The sequence below is a fragment of the Cupressus sempervirens genome, chromosome 1 (assembly GCF_028749045.1).
Source record: "Cupressus sempervirens isolate cs-2001-9-10 chromosome 1, ASM2874904v1, whole genome shotgun sequence".
Classification (NCBI taxonomy): domain Eukaryota; kingdom Viridiplantae; phylum Streptophyta; class Pinopsida; order Cupressales; family Cupressaceae; genus Cupressus; species Cupressus sempervirens.
Genome location: NC_143118.1, coordinates 341,473,028 through 341,487,589, shown reverse-complemented (window position 1 = coordinate 341,487,589; position 14,562 = coordinate 341,473,028). Strand labels below are relative to the sequence as shown.

The window sequence follows — 14,562 nt, the reverse complement described above, 5'->3', positions numbered from 1 at the left end:
CCTTTCTTCCCAAGAGGAGTGGGCTCTAATTCCATAGGGGACCTGTTAGGCGAAGGTTGTGGGGTAGGGACTATGGGACCCGTGATCCTAAGGGGAACCAGTTGGGGTCAAGGGTTGGGATGAGCTGGAATATCAACCTCCACTATCGTAGGGGGAACAAAGGCAAGATGGAACTAATACAAACAAAAAATTAACCCTTGATGTAAAATGGTAAAATTAATCCCTTTCCTCATTTTTTCTTTTACATCAGTATCCGTGTCTTCTAAATCATGCAATAAAAAAAAAGGAATGGAAATTAAATCATAGTGGCAAAAATGATCTAGGAGGGGGAAAGTGGTAGTAATAATAGACATTGTACCTCCTTTCCAACGTTAGGTACTTCATCAACATCAGATAGACCTCATTCCATGGCTCAGGGAGCTTCTCTTGCATAAAACCACCTCTGTGCCAAATAGGTTCCTCCCCATTCAAGAAGAAGCATTGCAAACTCACTTCATCGGCCACCCTTCTCACCTTTTGCCACTTCCTACCCTTCATGGCCAGACCTATCGCCAAAGCAATGACTTCCTTAGAGATATGGAATGATATGCCATTTATTGTGACTCTGCGGTCCTCCCAAGAATTAACAAATTGCATGGAAAAGTTTTCATCATGCCCATTAAGAGCCTCCATAAAAGGCACACACCCGCCTTCCTTCAGCATATACCACACCAGGGGCTTCCTCATACTCTCCTCAATCATGGATAGCTCAATGTGCATAAGGTTTCCACCCATCTTTGTAAATTTTCCTATCGTTTCACCTTCTTCAAAACCCAAAAATACTTGCTAAAAATGACACCACACTTAAGCCAAAAATATCTCAAGCTACAATAATGACCATTATTATTAGTAATTATATTAGCATCCTTAGTAGAAGTTAAAGTCATGTGTCGAATGCCACCATCTTCCTCCCAATCTCTTCCATCATTCCTGATACACACAAACCATTTAAAATTTAAACCTTTTTTCTATCCAGCGTATGAGCACACGCATAGGAAATTATTAAAAAAACTTTCCTTTTGAACTTCAAAGGTCTTTCTTTTTTGGGCCATGCAAATTTATTATTGCCAGTACCAACTCCTTCACTCCTAGCCATCTGTCCTTCCTGGCTATGTCCTTTCTACCAACTCAGGAGCGTGATACAAAAACTTAAAATATGTCTCCAGCTAGGATTCATCATTCTTTATTTCTCGGTTCACCAAATCTCTTACCAAGTTTGACAAGGCATTAAATTCCCTCCAACATGTTAGTCCTCCTAACACCGCCATATCGTCTGTCACACTATTTCCCTCCTAAAATATATGATTCAAATCAAACCTATTAAAATTGGCTAATAGATGTCTAATATCTTCTATCACATGTTTTATGGCCCATCCTTCTTTCATTTTACCTTTAACAGTTTCTATGATAATTTTGGAATCACCTTCAATTTCCACTTATTTCCAACCCACACTCATCACCAACTTTAAACCCCAATACAGTGCCATCACCTCCGCGGTATTGTTAGAAACTTTCCCTAGCTACCTGAAATATGCCAAAAGCATCCTTCCCTTGCTATCCCGGACCATTCCTTCTCCCGCGAAGCCTTCCTTCCTAGCCGCACCATCAAAATTAAGCTTAACCCAATTCACAGGTGAAGGTTCCCATCTAGTTCTTTTCCTTGCCAATAGGTTGGAGTTATCAACCTCCAATATCCCCTCCTCTAGTTTCCAGTCCCTAGCCACTCTGACCTCTAGCTCTCCTAAGGGGAATGTCGATTTTCTCCACTTGCTGCAACTTATATTCTCTACCATATGTTTATAGAATAATGTTATTCCTAAGACCCTTTAAATGTTGTCTAGTAAATCAAATAAAAGTAGTTAAAAAACTTAAAGAAGTATTCCTATAAAAAGGGATGGTGCTTTCATCAAATATTTGTAATAGTAATGCATTTATACATTTATCATTGTTTATTTACTTCAAGATTGGTTGAATATCTGTAATTGAAATTTTTTTCTTATAAGAAAAATCCACAAGAATGATAAGTACCAGAACATTAACTTTTGTACTATGTAAAATATACATAACACAACAATAAATTTCAACATTAAAAATAATTTTAACAAAAATCTGACACAAAAAGTCCACTAACAAAATACATATATCTGATGATTGACTAATATCACTAGAAAACACTTGTTTTAAGTAAATGTAAACTAGAGGTTTAGAAAGTACGGAAAAGTTTAAATGAATCATTTAAAGCACCCTCAAAAAGATCAGATTTTAAGCCTCATATCAAAGTGAAGACAGAGAATAATGCAAATCATTATATATATTCATTATTTATATATCACAAATATATATATATAACATATACATTGGAATTTTCTTAATGCGCTAACCATACTAATCCATGGTTTACTGGACTGCTCACATCATTATAAACCCGTTTAAGACATCTTTTCCACTCCTCTTAAACGGTAAAATGCATTTATAAAATTATCCTACTTCCTACGGGAACCATGTGTACGTCGTTTACTAAACCAAAGAAAAACACAATTTATAAATGACAGAAGTATCGCTATAAGGTAGCTACTAGCGAGCCTCACTAGATTGTCACCTTGTGACGAGTCCTCTGCAGACAAGGTATGTCGTTCTCTTACTGTTGCTGGCCGGATGTTACTAAAAGCACTTAGCTGTGAAGCAAACACCAAACTGTGTCCTTTCCACTAATGAGAGAGATCGTTCCACCGAACGAAATGCCAAATCCCAGACCCAATGCAATCAGTGACACATGTTCTTCCACAACACTCAGCAGCGACCTTTCTTCCTTGCCTCCCGTTGAAGTTTTGTTATTTCTTTGGCACTTTTGCAAGGGGCGTCCACACAAACATGGAGGATTTCCCATGAAGGATGTCTCGCTGAAAGTGTCAAATTGCGTTCCAATCGTTATCATTCCACAGGTCTGTTGAAGGAAACATTGATGGACGCCAACATGGTCAGTTCCGATAGATCCTGCGGAATTTTCCCACTCAGGCCATTTCTAGACAAGTCCAACTGCTCTAGAGTAGCGATATTTCCAAGAGATGCTGCTATTCTTCCCTCCAATTGATTTCCAGACAGATTCAGAAGCCTCAGACCACTCAGACTTCCAATGCTTTCTGGTATTTCCCCGCCGAGAAGATTGTTTGACAAGTCCAAAATGGTGTTTTCTGCAATCACATACTCCAGGCGGTACTCATGTCCCTTTGCTGCAATCGTCATATCCTGGTTGACTCTTGATTTTGTTTCTTGTGGAGCAACAAAGCCCTGGAGATTTTCGAGATGGGACGGAATGTTTCCAACGAATTTGTTGTTGGACAAATCTAGCATCTGCGAGTGGGTGAGATTTGTAACCCATGGAGGAATAGGTCCCTCAAGTGCATTATATCCCAGGCTTAAAACTCTCAGATCTTGAAGATTTGCAACATACTCAGGAATGACACCTGTCAATCTGTTATTCCTGAAATCCAAGTGTTGAAGGTGCCTGCAGTTGGCCAAGGATGCAGGTAGGTATCCAGAGAATTTGTTAGAATGAGCAGACACAATTTCCAATGAAGGTGGATATTCTACTTTCAGATTTCCATGCAATGAATTGTTTGAAAGATTTAGCTTCTGCAGGATTGTGCAGTTGCTAATTGATCTTAGAACGGTCCCATAGAATTTGTTGAAGCTCAGATCCAAATATTTGAGCATAGTGATATTGAAGAATGATTCTGCCAGCCTGTCTTCAATCTAGTTTCCCTCTAGGGCAAGAAGTGAGAGAGGGAGATGGAATATGCTTCTCGGCACACTCCCTGTAACTCCGCCCCATTCGAGATCCAGCCATACAAGACTGCTACAATTCCCTATCTCTGGAGGAATAGAACCCTCAATCTTAGGCATTCCATACATTGATAATTGCTCAAGCTCCCTCAGATTTCCTAGCTCAGGTGGTATTTTACCTGACAGTACATGATTATCCCCCAAAAATAAAACATTCGTGGAAGAGCAATTACCCAGGCTGGGGGGGATTCTGTCTTGTAATCTATTGGACTGCAGGTATAGAGAATCTAAAAGCTGAAGGGATCCGAGTTCTTGGGGAATGCTTCCCGTTAAATTGTTGTGAGAGAGTGCTATCAAGGACAATTGGGTACAGTTACCAAGAGAAGGTGGGATATGACCACTCAGTGAGTTTTCTTCCAAGTAGATATAATTGAGATTTTTTAACGAACCCAACACAGAATGGATTAAACCAATGAGATAATTATAGCCAATGGATATACCTTGGAGAGACGTGCAATTGCTCAATGAAGTTGGAATTCTTCCGCCTTGTAATGTCCCCATTTTAGCAGTTGACCAAGTGTGTGTGTGCGTTAGCCTTGTTCTACATGGTCCTGAGGGCTAACGAAGGGTTTAATGGGATCCTGGAGTGTTTTGGCCTAGTCATTTCGAGTTTGGGCCAAAACGAAGTTGATTTACTCAGTTTCAAGCATACTTACTATTTTTAGTAAGTCGGCAGGACACAGTGTAGGTCAATTTTGGTGATTGGATTCAATACTCCTCGGTGAGAGCTTTCCGATGAGCTATCACTCGCATTATTCGCAGTCCGATTGCTAATACATTTTAATGCCTGAAGTTTTATTAAAGTAACGTCTAATTTAATTGTAAAATATTAAAGTGTTACTTTAATATTTATTTTATGGTCATGTGTACCCAAGGGAGACATAAGGGGTATTTTAATATATGTTTTATATATTACACATCTTTTATCCCACATTGCCCATATGAGTTGAGCAGACCCGTGGAAATAGAATAAAAGGAAACATTTGTGGCTTCATTAGGCAGGTTGAATATGAGAAGAAATTGGTGTGTGAGTTGCAGCTCTGTTCTTGGCATTTGAGGACGTCTATCCTCTCTTGTAACATTCTAGACATCATTCCCTTGGGGTTTGGCCTTTGGAATTCTTGTTATTGGCTTCATTATCAGGCAGTTTAGTTGCATTTCCAGCTACAGGCAGATTTGGTATTTTGCTCATATCTTCTTCACTACTTGCCCGACGCTTATGCTGCTTTGAGGGAATGATATTACGAAGGTAGTGGGCTGATTGAAGGACAAAGTACTATAGCAGCAAGTTTGAAAGCATGGGCTGGAGTATTATGTCAATAATGCTGAAATAATTAGTGAGTTGATAAATCTGCCATGTATTTGGTTTTATGAATTCTGAAAATAACATTTTATTGGCAGCAGTTCATTTCCACTTTGCATATTATTGTAGGTTTTTCTTGTTTATGTTGTATGATACCAAGTCCATGCACAAAACACAACAAACAAATAAACGTTTGATTGCTGGAGTTATAAGGGGTTTAAAACATTAAACGGAGAAATAAGAGGTTGAATGCAAACTATTTGACATAATTCCTTTTAGCAATTTGGTTTAGTTTTTGGGACATTCAGGGGTGCCCATTACAGTGGTATCAGAGCTATAAGTCCTGCCATCCTGTGGAGGTCTTATAGGGAATTTGGAATAGCCGGATAGAGGGAAAAAGTAAGTAAAAAACACAGGCTAAGCATTTATGTTTGAGCATGCGACAAAGGTCTTATAATTTTCGCGATACCAGAGCAAGACAAAATAGGATTTCAGACTTGCAAAGCAAACAGTCTAGTACATCCGTACAGGTGGACATTGAATCCAACCATACAGACACAGATGAGATATTCTTTGATCAAGACAATAATATGGGTGATCGAGATGACAAGAATACAGGATTAGGTGGAGGTAGAAATGCTAGTCCAGATTGGGGGGAGGTACTATTCAGACAGTTACTGGATACATTAGAGCAAGGGCAACGTATGCAATAGGAGCAGAATAGGCGAATGGACATGATGTTGCAGCTCATGGCTAGACAGATGGGTGTCAATATTAATCCAGGTGATGCTAACAATAGAAAAAATAACAACGAGGGAAACAATAACAACGGGGGAAACAATAACCATGGAGGCCAAGGCAACAACAATGGTCCTGAGAATAACATTAATGGTAATAATGGACACGACAACAATGGGAATGAGGCTGATAACTTTAGACACGTTGCACGCCCAGCGCGAACTGCGAGCTCGAGACCTCTTCTACCCACTTTCCCACCCAGAGATCCGGTTCAACTAGTAAACGAACTGCAGATTATCGAGTTACAGGATCAGTTCAAGAGGGACTGGGAGGCTAGTGGACCGGAGTTTCAGGCGGATATTTCTCCTAGAGATTATATGGACTTGAGGATGAGACACATGCCTAAAGCAGGAGGGAGGAATCAAAACTTTGAGTTGAGGAAGAAAGTTGGAAAACTTTCTTTACCTTATTATGATGCTTTAGGGAAGATGACTGCACGAGCTTGGGTGCAGAAGGTAGATACATACTTGCAGCTAAATCCTATGCCTGAGGAGGAGGCTATCAAGTATGCAACTGTGCACTTGGATGGTGTTGCACATGAATGGTGGCATCATGGCATGGTGACTTTGGGGCATAATCAGATTACATCCTATGAGGAATTCACCGAAACATTGATTGAGAGATTTGACACTAAGGATCCCAAGTTACATTTCAAGGAGCTAGCACAGTTAAAACAGTTAGGTTCTGTGGATGCTTACATTGCCGAGTTTCAACACTTGTCTGTACTTGTTACTGATATCTCTCTTAGGAGATTGGTGGTGTTATTTTGTGATGGTCTTGTTGATCCATTACGAGGTTGGGTGAAGGGACATGATCCACTCACCTTAGCTGAAGCAACTAAAAAGGCACGAGATTTAGCCCCTTCGGTATACAAAGGAAAAAACCATTCAACAGATTCTTCCTACTGCAAGGACAAAGACAAAAAATCATTTCAGAAAGACTATAGCAAACCCAAAGAAGGATCAAAAGGACTAGACAATGAAACCTTGAATGAACTTCGAAAGAAGAAGTTGTGCTTCCATTGTAGAGAGCCTTGGGACTTATCTCATAAATGTTCTCTCAAGGCTAAGGAAAATCAAATGGAGTATTTTTCAGCAGAAGAGTCAGAGTCAGAAGGGGATGATTAGCACTCCAATCAGATGAGGGTAACATTATAGAGGAGAGCAACATTCTTAAGGATGATAGATCGTTGGCACGCTTGACAGGGGCCCAAAAGGCAATCACATTTAAGGTCAGGGGTACTATCCAGGGGCAGAAAGTGATATCTCTTATTGACACTGGGGCTACGCATAACTTCATAGATGCACAGTTGGTAGCCAGGAGAGGGTTACAGACAAAGGAGCATGATGGGTTTAGAGTCATGGTGGCTAACGGTGATAAGTTATTATGCACTCGGAAGATATCTAATCTTCGCATCAGGTTTGGAGATGGCTACGAGTTGGAGGATGAGTTCTATGTTGTGGACATGGGAGATTATGATGTCATCCTCGGCATGACATGGATGGCTTCACTAGTTGAGTTCACACTCAATCTAGCGAAATTGGAGATGAGATTCCAGCACGAGGGCAAAACTGTGGTACTTAGAGGACTTTCAAATGGAGGTTGCAGAGTAGTGTCCTTGAGGAGAATGCAGAGACTTTTTCATCATGATGACATAGAGTGGGCGGCAGAGTGCTACATTATGCCAACTTCACCAGAGCCACAAGAAAAGAGTCATCCACCAGATATCTAGAAGATACTTGATAGACACGCTAAAGTATTTAACGATATTCCTCATGGGGTTCCTCTTGACAGACGGATGGAACATGTTATTGAGCTCGAGGAGGGAGCCAAACTAGTTATGATTACTCCCTATCGTCATCCTAAGAAACACAAGGATGAGATAGAGAAGGCGATTAAGGATTTTTTGGAGATGGGGCATATCAGGCCCAGTAAGAGCCCCTTTGCTTCAGCAGTAGTATTGGTAAAGAAGAAGGATGGGACGATGTGCATGTGCATTGATTACAAGGCACTGAATAAGAAAACAATTAAAAACATGTATCCCATTCCTATGATTGATGAGTTGCATGGGGCATGGTTCTTCACCAAAATTGATTTGCGATCAGGATACCATCAGATCAGGATGAGAGCAAAGGACATTGAGAAAACAACCTTCCGATGTCACTATGGCCACTTTGAGTTCATGGTTATGCCATTTGGTCTAACCAATGCACCTGCTACATTTCAAAGTTGTATGAACCAGGTATTCAGGAAGCAGCTGAGGAGATTTGTCTTGATCTTCTTTGATGACATCTTGGTCTTCAATAAGACCTAGGAGGAGCACTTACATCATCTGGAGGAGGTGTTATCTATTCTAGAGAGAGAGTCATTGTATGCCAAGGAATCTAAATGTGAGTTTGGCATGACTAAGCTCCTTTACCTTGGGCATATCATTAGTGCAGATGGCATTCGAGTTGATCCCGAAAAGATTAGAGCTATTGTAGAGTGGCCTACTCCCACAAACCTTACACAGCTTAAGGGATTCTTTGGTTTATGTGGTTTTTATAGGAGGTTTGTTAAGGGATTCTCACAGATTGCTACACCCATGACAAATCTTACCAGGAAAGGAGCCTTCGTGTGGACAGGGGCAACACAGAGGTGTTTTGAGCATTTCAAGCAGGTAATGTCTTCATGTCCAGTTCTAGCTCTACTAGATTTCATGAAGCCTTTTGAGCTTCATTGTGATGCATCAGGTGATTGGATTGGAGCAGTATTGATGCAGGAGAAGCATCCCATTGCATTCGAGAGTAGGAAGCTCCGGGGAGTTGAGAAAAGTTATTATGTCTATGATCGGGAGATGTTGGCCATAATGCATGCATTGGCCAAATTTTGATCATATTTTGTAGGTGGACATTTTGTGATCAAGACTGATCACAACAGTATTAAATACTTCATCAGCCAGCGTGATCTTAATGACCGGCAACAAAAATGGGTGACTAAATTGCAGGCTTATGACTTTGACATAGAGTTTGTCAAAGATAAGAAAAATGTGGTGGTTGATGCCTTATCTCGGAGACCTCACTTATGTGCTCTGGCAGACATTTCAGGAGATTGGAGAGATCGGATTATAGCAGAGTATGTCAGAGATGCTTGGGCTTCTGGATTGATTTCAGGTACCATACAAGATGATCACTATGAGGTGATAGATGGATTGATCAGAGTTCAAGACAGGGTTTATTTGATTCCGTCATCACATTTGAGAGAGGCGATACTGAAGGCATTTCATGATGCACCCACAGCTAGACATTCGGGGGTCTTCAAGACCTACAGGCAGATCCGAGAGCGGTTTTCATGGAAAGGGCTCAAGGATGAAATTCAGAGGTATGTCAGGGAGTGTGTGGTTTGTCAACAGAATAAGGGAGAGCACACATTTCCTGCAAGTTTATTACAGCCCTTGCCCATTCCTGATAGGAAATGGGAAAGTATTTCGATGGACTTCATCACTGGTTTACCACGAGTGTAGGGAAGGGATTGCATCTATGTGGTGGTGGACCGCTTGATGAAGTTTGCTCACTTCTTTGCTATTCCATCCACTTACACAGCAGCACAGGTGGCAGATCTTTTCTTTAGAGAGATATTCAGGTTACATGGGCTGCCCAGATTCATTGTCAGCGACCGGGATAGTAAGTTTATGAGTGTTTTTTGGCAAGAGTTGTTTAGGTTGTGTGGTACAGATCTTACACCTAGCACTAGTTATCATCCACAAACAGATGGGCAAACAAAGATTGTGAATAAATGGGTGGAAGGATATTTGAGGAACTATGTAACTGCACAACAAAAGGCTTGGATCAGATGGTTGCATATGGGAGAGTATTGTTATAACACCACTTATCATATGTCCATCAAGATGACTCCTTTCATGGCACTCTATGGCTATGAAGCACCTAGCTTCATGGATTTAGTTTTGGGGGACAGTAGAGTGCCCAAAGCCAAAAACTTATTGCAGGATAGTCAGGACATCCTGAAAGTGCTCAAAGAGAATATACAACAGGCCCAAAATCAACAAAAATTGTATGCTGATCAGCATCGAATAGAGCATAGCTTCGAGGTAGGGGATATGGTTTACTTGAGGCTACAACCATATAGACAGTCATCGCTCAAGAAGCAAGGAGCTAAAAAGTTGAAACCTAGATTTTATGGTCCCTACAAGGTGATTCGCAAAGTGGGCAAAGTCGCCTATGAGCTTGAGCTTCCAGAGGGCAATTAAGTGCACAATGTGTTTCATGTGTCTAGGCTTAAGAAAGCCATTGGTTAGAGTGTAGTGCCTTCTACATGAGGAGGGGAAGCTTGTGTTAGTACCTGAGGCTATTTTGGACACCAAAGAGAGGAAGCTTAGAAATAGGATAGTGAAGGAGTAGTTGGTCAGATGGAAAGACCTGCCGAAGGAGGATTCTACATGGGAGAGTGAGCAGGTTATTCAGCAGACTAGACTGAGATTGCTTGAGGACAAGCAATTTCAAGGGGGGGCGGACTATAATGTCCTCATTTTAGCAGTTGACCAAGTGTGTGTGCGTTAGCCTTGTTCTACATGGTCCCGAGGGCTAACGAAGGGTTTAATGGGATCTTGGAGTGTTTTGGCCTAGTCATTTCCAGTTTGGGCCAAAACGAAGTTGATTTACTCAGTTTCAGGCATACTTACTATTTTTAGTAAGTCGGCAGGACACAGTGCAAGTCAATTTTGGTGATTGGATTCGATACTCCTCGGTGAGAGCTTTCCGATGAGCTATCACTCGCATTATTCGCAGTCCAATTGCTAATACATTTTAATGCCTGAAGTTTTATTAAAGTAACGTCTAATTTAATTATAAAATATTAAAGTGTTACTTTAATATTTATTTTATGGTGATGTGTACCCAAGGGAGACATAAGGGGTATTTTAATATATGTTTTATATATTACACATCTTTTATCCCACATTTCCCATATGAGTTGAGCGGACCCTTGGAAATAGAATAAAAGGAAGCATCTATGGCTTCATTAGGAGGTTGAATATGAGAAGAAATTGGTGTGTGAGTTGCAGCTCTGTTCTTGGCATTTGAGGATGTCTATCCTCTCTTGTAACATTCTAGAAGTCATTCCCTTGGGGTTTGGCCTTTGGAATTCTTGTTATTGGCTTCATTATCAAGCAGTTTAGTTGCATTTTCGGCTACAGGCAGATTTGGTATTTTGCTCATATCTTCTTCACTAATTGCCCGACACTTATGCCACTTTGAGGGAATGATATTACGAAGGTAGTGGGCTGATTGAAGGACAAAGTACTATAGCAGCAAGTTTGAAAGCATGGGCTAGAGTATTATGTCAATAATGCTGAAATAATTAGTGAGTTGATAAATCTGCCATGTATTTGGTTTTATGAATTCTGAAAATAACATTTTATTGGCAGCAGTTCATTTCCACTTTGCATATTATTGTAGTTTCTTTCTTGTTTATGTTGTGTGATACCAATTCCATGCACAAAACACAACAAACAAATAAATGTTTGATTTCTGGAGTTATAAGGGGTTTAAAACATTAAATGGAGAAATAAGAGGTTGAATGCAAACTGTTTGACATAATTCCTTTCAGCAATTTGGTTTAATTTTTGGGACATTCAGGGGTGCCCATTACGTGCCTAGACTGTTGTTGGACAGTCGGAGGTGCTCTAACTCACCCAGACCACCGACTTCTGTTGGTATGTTCCCCGTGAGGTTGTTGCATGAAACCCTAATGCGCTGAAGCAATGTATAGTTTGCCAAAGTTGCAGGGATCGGTCCCCACAACCGATTCCAGCTAAGGTCGAGAAACCCTAAAACTTTGAGCTTCCCAAGCTGTGGGGGGATCTTTCCAGTGAGATTATTACCGGAGAGATTCAAAGTGCACAACAAGGAGAGGCCTCCCAAGGACGGTGAAATTGTACCTTGCAACCCCAAATTAGGGAGAATGATGGAGACTACCCTTTTAGTCTATCTTCTGCACCAGATACCATTCCACAAACACACCTTGTCTACATTCTGAGCAGTCCAGTTGGAGAGGAATTGAGTTGGATCATTTGTAATGGCTTTTCGAAAGGACAAGAGGGCCTCAACATCCTTCTCATCAGTATAACTAGTGGCACCACTCCATTCAGGTTCTTTAGCAAGAAGCCTCCCAACCTTTTTATAGGGAAAGAGGTGGTCTACTTTATTCTCCATTTGAGAATGCGAGCCATTGATGTAACCAAAGGACGCAGTTGCCTTGTTAACTGACAACGCCAACGCCAAGCAGAGTATATATAGAGGAACTGCTATTGCTACTGTTACCTCCATTGGCCTTTCTTTCCTCTCCATTTTCAAACTTCGCCTTTGTAAGTAAAAATTACTCACAGAATATACTTGATTTCTAAATTAAAAGTGTTAAATAAATATAAAAACTTATTTTTAAAGCTTAATTCTTCAGTGAGCAGTGAATAATGTTGTCCTACATACCAAACTGTGCATTGACGACCCTTCATTAAAAGATAGAAGTCAAGAAATTTCTTCTGAGATTTTCTCATACCAGGATTGTCTCAATTTTATACTCCCCGTGGGAACGCGAGCCTTTGGGGTCCGTTTGGCAATGGGAATACAAGCAGAATAGACATATATAAATTCTTAAAATTTTGAATTCTTCATTTGGATGCACTAAATCGGAATTGGAATAAGAAGTAAAATAAGAATACGTATTCTAATTTTGGCTCCAAAAAGGAATTTTCCAATTCCACCTAAATAGTTGTTATTGGAATACGTATTCCTATTCCAATTTTATTTATTTTAAAAAACATAAATTTTGGGGTCCACAAATTCCCCATCATTGGCTGAACCAAATAGAGAACAGAAATACGTAGCCCCATTTTCTATTCTAGAATAAGTATTCCAAAATAGCTATTTGTATTCCACTATTCCTATTCCCGCAGCCAAACAATCCCTTGATGTAACCAAAGTCTGCAGTCCTGTGAAAGATTTATTTTTCCCATTCAGCGTCAATCGCCTCATGATCAAGCACATTGACTAATGTTAGAAGATTAGTGTAGTACTACTTCTAACGTGTAAGAGCTGGTGTAAATCACAATTATGGAATGGTGTCGCTATATCATAATGAAGGGTAATTGAACAGCTGATATGAGCATGGTATTACATCTCATGCCTATGTATGGGTGATGTAAACTTTACCCTGGGATCGTATGACTTCCCTTCCACAGGACTCCGCTGTAAAAATATATTTTCTTGACTCTGCGTCAATTGCCTCAAAGGGAAGTTTGTTGACCTTTCTCAAGAATCATTATGTAGCCATTATGAAGCGACGTGACTATGCTCAAAATCATTATGTAATGTTTAGTGGTGACTTGTCATATAATAAATGAATGGATTAGAGAATTTTCACGCCACTACGAGACTGACACTTAAAAAGACGAGGAATTATGTTCGGAGCTATTTTTATGTTCCCATGTCAGCTTTTCAGTTTTATATCTTAATTAGACAACCAATAGTTTGTGAAACATTTCTTATTTTTTCCAACTAGGGGAAATATTCAATAGCAATTTAAGTTAATTTCATGCTTTTAGAACTACTAAATTTTAAGTTAGATTTTATCAGTTTTTCTAATGTGCTTTTATATAAGATGAGTGAAGAGCTTAAACCTAAGGTTTCATCTTTTGGTTTTTAACAAATCTCTTTATAGGGACCCTGGAGTGCAAAGTGGTCAAAAAGTGTCATTTCAAAATGCTCACCCAATGCTCACTATGTTCATGCACCAATAGTCACTCACTCATAAAACAACAATACTTTTGGTGAAATGTCCCAATTGTCTTTATGACATATCCCAATAGTGGTGCACAAATTAGTCAATCACCAACAAACAAATATTAAAAAGGCTAAAAAAAGATCAACTATTTCTACATGTGTGGTTGACTGTTTGTGCATGTGTGATCAACTCTTTGTACATATGTGATCGACTATTAGTACATGCATTTTTAGTATTGGGATAGTCTTTTAAGACCAGTAATTCGAGATTATCTATGAACCACCATTTGCATATTCTAATTTTGTGCATCTACAAATAATAAATTGTATGCTAGACTTTGATTTTTTTGATATGTCACTATGTGCAAGTTAATTTCTTAAAGCTAACATTTTGGCTTCTAGATAATCACAGATCTCTATGTAGAAACCATCATACATAGTGGTAAAAAAAAGGTCCATTTCAAAGTGTCACCTAGATACCAACCCCTACTATGCCAATATCTGCCAAGTGCATAAAAATAATTAGTATATCCTAATTAATTAACATAATAATACATGATTGTAACATGTATACTATGTGTCATATGCATTATTTCTCAGAAAGGGGCTTAAAAAAAAATCATTGAACACCTTGTGTTAATCGTTAAAGATCCCTCCACAATCAAGGGACCATAGTTTGTTATCCCATGAAGGACCTAACTAAATCCAATATGACTCAAAATCTCAACAACATTGGAAGTTCATTTTTATTTGTAAAACATATTATGTACCATTATATATTATATCACATGTTTATAAGTGACA

At 39.6% G+C, this 14,562-nt stretch overlaps 1 pseudogene; it reads right to left on the bottom strand.

Moving 5' to 3' along the window:
* Positions 1-2,710: 2,710 nt before the first annotated feature.
* On the bottom strand, positions 2,711-12,327 carry LOC149577603 (uncharacterized; annotated as a pseudogene).
* Positions 12,328-14,562: the final 2,235 nt, after the last annotated feature.